Raw genomic sequence first — 6,418 nt, 5'->3', positions numbered from 1 at the left:
CCACAAAAAAACGAGTAAAAAACCTTTGAAGCCCCTGTACTGGTATTTAGAAGTTATCTACTGGCACTTCAGCATAGCTTAGTTAACTGGGGAAAGAATAATAACACTAAATTCCTCCCATCAAGAGCTCCCCATCAAACACCGCATTGACTTTAAAATATTACTTTTCATTTTCAAAGCCCTCAACAACCTTGCCCCCACCCGTCGCCTCAGATGTTAGCTGAAGCTAACCTACTGCCGCTCATAAGGACAAAGCTCCGGACCTGGGGTGACAGGGCCTTCGCAGCAGCCCCCACTCCCTCTCCAGCCACGTCAGATCCGCCAATACTCTCACATCATTCAAACAATCTCTCAAAACTCACCTTTTCACTCTTGCCTTCAACTCCTAATCAACTAACCCCTTTCCCTTATTCCACCTAGCTTAGCACTTTCTACTTTTGTTATTTTTGTTTTACTTGCTTGTAAGCGCTTTGAGGACCAGGAGAAGCGCTTTATAAATGTAATGTATTATTAAATTAGAATAGCCTACAAACAGTGTATTCTCAAAGGATTGAAGCATTGGCTACTTATTTCTTGATGTTTTGTGCATTAAGCATTCTGTTATTAACGTTTTCAATAATGTAATATCATCTCAAGGACCCCTTGTGTGCTGCTCCTGTGTATTTCAATCAGGAGAGACTTCATTTTGTTTAAAGAACATTTATTGACACATGCCATAAAATAAATGTTAAGTCTTTGGCGATTAGACCCCGATCCTGAAATGGTATATCTAAAGGGGGAAATGGAGCCGTGAGCATATAGGGATGATGCTGAAGATCTGGATTTGATGAGGTCTTTGGATTAGCTCTCCTGGCAGTGGATGTGATGAGAGGAGGTGGATGGGGTGGAGGCGGGCGGCAGCATGACAACCTGAAATAACAGCTGACTGCCATTTTAAAGTTTGGCTGCAGCACGGTGATTGGCTGCTGGAGAATGAGGTGAAATGTAATATGTTAAAGACAACGCCTGTGATGAGCTGATTATATGCAGCTGCGGAGTGAATGTATATATATATATATATATATATATATATATCTGTATATATATATATATATACCCAGTCTTCCTGAAAAAACTTGCGCTGAGCTTCATTTTACATCAATATGCAATTCACCTGTGAAATTAATTGCCAGTGGCCATAAAACAATGCAACAATCCTTCAATTCAAAAAAATGTTAAGTCTGTTGCAGTTGTTAAACTGTTGCACTTTATTAATTCCATACAAACACCAAAACATTTATTGTTTTGTTTGGCAATGGGGTTTGCATGGGGTGGGAATCAGGCTGCTTGCCAGGATGGAGGCCAGGACATACCACTGAGAAAAAAATAAAAATAAAGGGAGGGTGAAGAAGAATTAGTGAGCAGTAATACACATTCAATTGATTTTCATTAGGCTACTTTAAAATGTTTATACTGTTTTAGAAACGTTTGAAGACAAGTGCAGTGTTGTATGAAGTATTTGATATTCCACTGTATGGATGCAGCGATTAACCAATGTCACTTTTAACAGTTCAGCTACACTGAGTGTTTTTGTTCTCACTCTCTAAACAACTACATTATGGTACGTTAAGGTTCCTTACAGCAACTGTTGCTCATTGAAAAATATGGAAAATGGGTTAATCGTGTTAACAAAGGTAAATAGGCACAGCAGCTGAAAATGCCAAAATGTTGTGGAAAAATCCTATAAAACCTCTAATTATAAGAACACATTCATCCATCCTTAGTGTCATCATTGTAAAACCCAAAGGTGATGTTTCCTCAGAATATTATCATAGCATCAAAATGTAAAATCATTGCATCCCTAGAGCCTTACAGCACAACATTTCAAGTGAATAATAACTCCTCCAACAGGCACATTGTATTCCAAGATAAGGGATCAAATAGCATTTGATAGATAACAAACAGTCTATAGATCCCCTTGGGGAAATGATATCATGATGCGTTTGTTACGTTACAATTTGATCTGCCCAATAATAGGGTACTGATATATTACCCTTTGTTTTAGTTTACGGTTTCAACACTTGATTGTCACTGTTGTTAATTTGCACTATCTGTAGATGAATGTCTAATCATAATTCTTTGTCCTAGTTCCTTTACATTTCTGTTGTTGTTTGGTGATTATTTACTAATACTTTAGTAAGTGTGGACTTAACGCCAGAGTATCTAACGTGAACCTGGTGTCTCTGTGGTGTAATCAAATATTGACACAGCTTTAACTAAATAAACTACCTAGTTTCAATGTATCGTTTAGTGTGGACTTTGCACATTTAAAATAACTTGTGTACAGCTGGTGCTACAGACAGCAGAAGTTTTTGCATTTTTCTTTAACAAATGCCACCTAAGATAATGTCGTGCCAACAATTACCACAAATGTTAACAGCACACATAGATGTAATTGTACAAAAGAAAATCAACATACCAAATGGTGCAGGGCTCCCAGTCATAAAGGTGCTCCGTCCCCCCTGTGGCAGGCAGACAAAGACATTGTACATCTGTATGCTCTTTGAACTTTGTACTTTCACAAGTACAGTACTTATGATATATGTATTGTTCAAATAGTTTGCATATATTTATAAATATATTTGTGAAAAAAGACATCTGACCGACTAGAGGGATTTACAGGATGTTTACACAAATAGCTTAATATTGTGAATTGGACAACAGCATTCCTTCACACACCAGCCTGGTGTGGTGGTGGGTGGGTGCTTGGAGCCTGGTGTGGTGGTGGATCTGCTGTTTCCTGTGGTTGCTGTCTATGGGTGATGGGTGATGGATCACACGGCACCAAATTTAAGATGTAGCTTCCATCGGGCAGTTGGTTGGGTGGGTCTTGGGGTGGTGTTGGTGTGTCAGGGTTCTCCTCTTGGTCTGGGTTGAGTCTTGTCCAACCTACAAAGGGTTTGTAGTACAAATCTGTTTAAAAGCCCACATATTTATTTATTATGTATAATACCATAATGTTGCATTGGTTAGTTATCTGTTCATATAAAATATATTTATACATATCCACATCTGTTTATACAACCTTTTCATTCATTCCTCCCCATATTAGTATTTCATTTTACTTTCTGTCTTATCTTATTCTATTTTATAAGTATATATTTGACTTATTCCTGCATGTTAGTTTTGCACCTACGTTGTTGGACGAGTTTCTTCTTGCACTATTTAATTTCTTCTTGTACTGTTTGTATGCTGCATTGTTGGAGGAGCCTGGGAGTTAAGATTTTCATTTCCAACAACTACGCTGTAGTGGTACATATGACAATAACACCTTTGAACATTGAATGTTTGAAAACAGGAACATGGAATACACCCACATACATTATAAAATATGAAATTAGGCCAATGTGCAAAACATGCAAACAAAGGCAACCCTAATCAAGCTAAACTGTAAAAAAAAGATTGATTGAGTATGATGTCACCCACAGGTATCTGCTTGGCATCAGGGCAGAGGAGCCAGAGAAGCTGAGGGTTGTTCACAGAGCCACTGCTCAGCGCAATTTATTTGAAGAAGAAACACTTTTTTTTTCTGACTGTGTGACTGTGACTCTGATTGTGGTGGAGGATGTCCCAGAACACTTGTCCCCTCTTAATTCTTACATGCAGGGGGTCCTAGCAGTGCCAGTGGTCCACCATGCAGCATTACGAGTATCATACAGTAATTAAATGTTTACAGCAATCAAACTGATCGCTTCAATATTTGCAAAAGTCAATGGTATCCGCCACACTGGGTTATCATTGGAAAATGGAAGTTTGATAAGTGAACAAAATGTATTTATTTAAGTTTTGGATGCAATATAATTAGGACTCATAGGCTTTATTATATGTATAATGATGCTTATAACATGTATTTCTACAATCTGGCTTCAATTCACCACCTCACCATCTGCATAGACAATTTCCTCTGTCATCATAATCTTCTGTCAATTAAAAAAAATATATCGATTACAACTTTTGCATGGGAAGTGGCATACACCTCTTTCAAGCCCTGTTTTGTGCATACATAACAGTTATAAATGAGACCCCAGCTCTTTAAAATGACTCTCTTTGTTGCTTTGAAATAAACAGGACAAATCAACACCACACATTGTATAACAGATAGTCAATATATGCATGAGTGACTCGTGCAGATGGTTATTAAATAAATGCAACTCACCTGCAACCATCAGCTTGTAAATGGCCTCCACATTGTCGAGGCATGTCTTGGGTGATGGGCTAAGCTGGGCATCAAAACCTTCCTTTTAGATGTCCGTGGCACCCTCTTGGTAGGGGGATACGCCAGCAGCAGCAGGGGCTTCAAGCCAAGGGCATGCAACTTCTCAGCTAGGAAAATAATTGTTGAGAGGTAGAGAGATCAATTAGATAAATACACAAAACTGTTGTTTACATTTGAATTTATCCTAATATCCTGGCATCATAATAAAAACAATGATTTGTTCAGAATGTTTTGTTGGATACATTTGGGATTTTTAACTTATGAGACACTTCCTAAACTTCCTACACATAATAGTTAATTCTGTTTGAAAATCATTAATCATGAATTATATTCTCATTTATGATACAATTAATACTGTGGATGTGAAGCAATACCAGTTCATTTATAATCCTCTGTCAAAGTAATAAAACTACTTTTCACACTTTTGGTGAATGAGATAATTCTGCAAACTACATACCAGAAGGGCGGCGTCATCAAGAATGTGGGACTTGATTCTGTTTTTAGCCATGGATGACAACCACTGCTTCTGCTGGCTTTGGAATCTGTCCATTTTCTTTTTGAGTCTCACATTGTTTGGCTGTGGATGTTCACATAGTGGGCAGATTTTATTTCCACAGTAAATATTTTCTCTGCAGTTTGGGCAGGTCTTTTTTTGTGACCCTCCAGCCATTTGTAGGACTGAGAGAGTGATTACAAGAGAAAGTGAGAGAGTGATTGAAAGAGAAAGTGAGAGAGAGTGATAGAAAGAGAGACAGTGAGACAGAGAGTGGCTCTTAAAAGTGCCATTTGTTTTATATGTGTGTGTGTGTGTGTGTGTGTGTGTGTGTGTGTGTGTGTGTGTGTGTGTGTGTGTGTGTGTGTGTGTGTGTGTGTGTGTGTGTGTGTGTGTGTGTGTGTGTGTGTGGATATGTGTGTGTTGGTGATAGTAAGCGTTGTAATGAAGCTGTAAAACAGGAAAAATAAATAGGATTATTTAGAATAACAGTAACATCTGTGCAATACTCTATGTAATAATAATTAATCTGTGCATTACTCTATATGCAATAATAATTAATCTGAGCATTACTCTGGCACACATTATGCATTTATACTGTGCATATCAGTGTTTCCCCTACCATTGTCTTGGAGGGGCGCTGCGCCCCGACAACAGAGCCCCGTGCTCCCCCTGAAATTCAAGGTGTTTAAAAAAACTTTTTTATAAAAATGTTTTAATTTATATATATATATATATATATAGCACCAAATTGCAACTAATCTATATCTACTGTCACTTTTGACATTGAACATGTGTTCTTTTATTAAATAAATTAAATGCTTTCATTTTAAGTTGTGAGTCTAGTGTTTTTGACCTTAAGAAATACTGATGCATTAATCAATAACAATAATCCACAGCTCCTCTCTCCCCTCAGCCAGCACCCCCCCCCCCCCCCCCCCCCCCCGCCCCCCCAAAGCAGTAAACCTAGGGGAAACACTGCATATTGTTATATTATGCACATATTTTTTACATACTTGTTTTTCTTATATCTTCTACCATATATTTTAATTCTACAATGTAACAATCCCAATTTCCCCCGGAGATCAATTAAGTATTTCTGATTCAGAGTGGGACATTGGGTGGTCTCCACTGGCCAGTCAAATCCTCTGGAAAAACTTCAGTTCCACATTTTTGTTCCACTCCATCGCCGATGCCTTTTAGCCACTATTAAAACTCTGTGTTGAACACTGTCTTTACAAAACATGTGCAAATACATGCATTTAAACATATCTTTCTAGCAGGCACCTCCACTATCCAACTGTGCCGGTGTCGGTACCAGATGTGTTCGGGGTACCATATGTGTTCGGGGTCCGTCTCTTACCAGTGACGTCACGGCGTAATGACGTCACGCATTGTGATTGGCTGTACGGTAATTTACCCACGCTGTCTAGAGTATAGAGGGGTTTTTGATCATTACATTACATTGTATTTAGCTGACGCTTAAGTGCATTCGACCAACAAGATAAAAACTTGAAGAAATACAATAAAACTTGAAGAAAAACAAAGACGAATGAGGAGAAGAACAAGAGAAATCGAAGGTAAGAAGTATAAAACGTAATATGGTAGGTAATATGTAATATGTTCAGTGCCGTTGGTACGTTAGTTCAAACAGTAACAACGGACTATTT

At 38.2% G+C, this 6,418-nt stretch overlaps 2 long non-coding RNA genes across 2 annotated transcripts; both read right to left on the bottom strand.

The window, feature by feature from the left end:
• Window positions 1-1,205: 1,205 nt before the first annotated feature.
• LOC307030880 lies at window positions 1,206-4,354 on the bottom strand. The gene is made up of 3 exons (XR_013805812.1): window positions 4,196-4,354; window positions 2,459-2,928; window positions 1,206-1,354 (listed from the first exon to the last, which is right to left on the bottom strand). It is a non-coding gene; the product is annotated as an uncharacterized lncRNA (long non-coding RNA).
• A 715-nt stretch (window positions 4,355-5,069) lies between these two features.
• On the bottom strand, window positions 5,070-5,627 carry LOC307030881. The gene is made up of 2 exons (XR_013805813.1): window positions 5,371-5,627; window positions 5,070-5,198 (listed from the first exon to the last, which is right to left on the bottom strand). It is a non-coding gene; the product is annotated as an uncharacterized lncRNA (long non-coding RNA).
• Between the last annotated feature and the right edge of the window lie 791 nt (window positions 5,628-6,418).

Source organism: Notothenia rossii (assembly GCF_949606895.1).
Source record: "Notothenia rossii genome assembly, contig: SUPER_2_unloc_2, whole genome shotgun sequence".
In the NCBI taxonomy this organism is placed as follows: Eukaryota; Metazoa; Chordata; class Actinopteri; order Perciformes; family Nototheniidae; genus Notothenia; species Notothenia rossii.
Note: the sequence above shows the minus strand (reverse complement) of the source record. Positions and strands in the feature narration are given on the sequence as shown.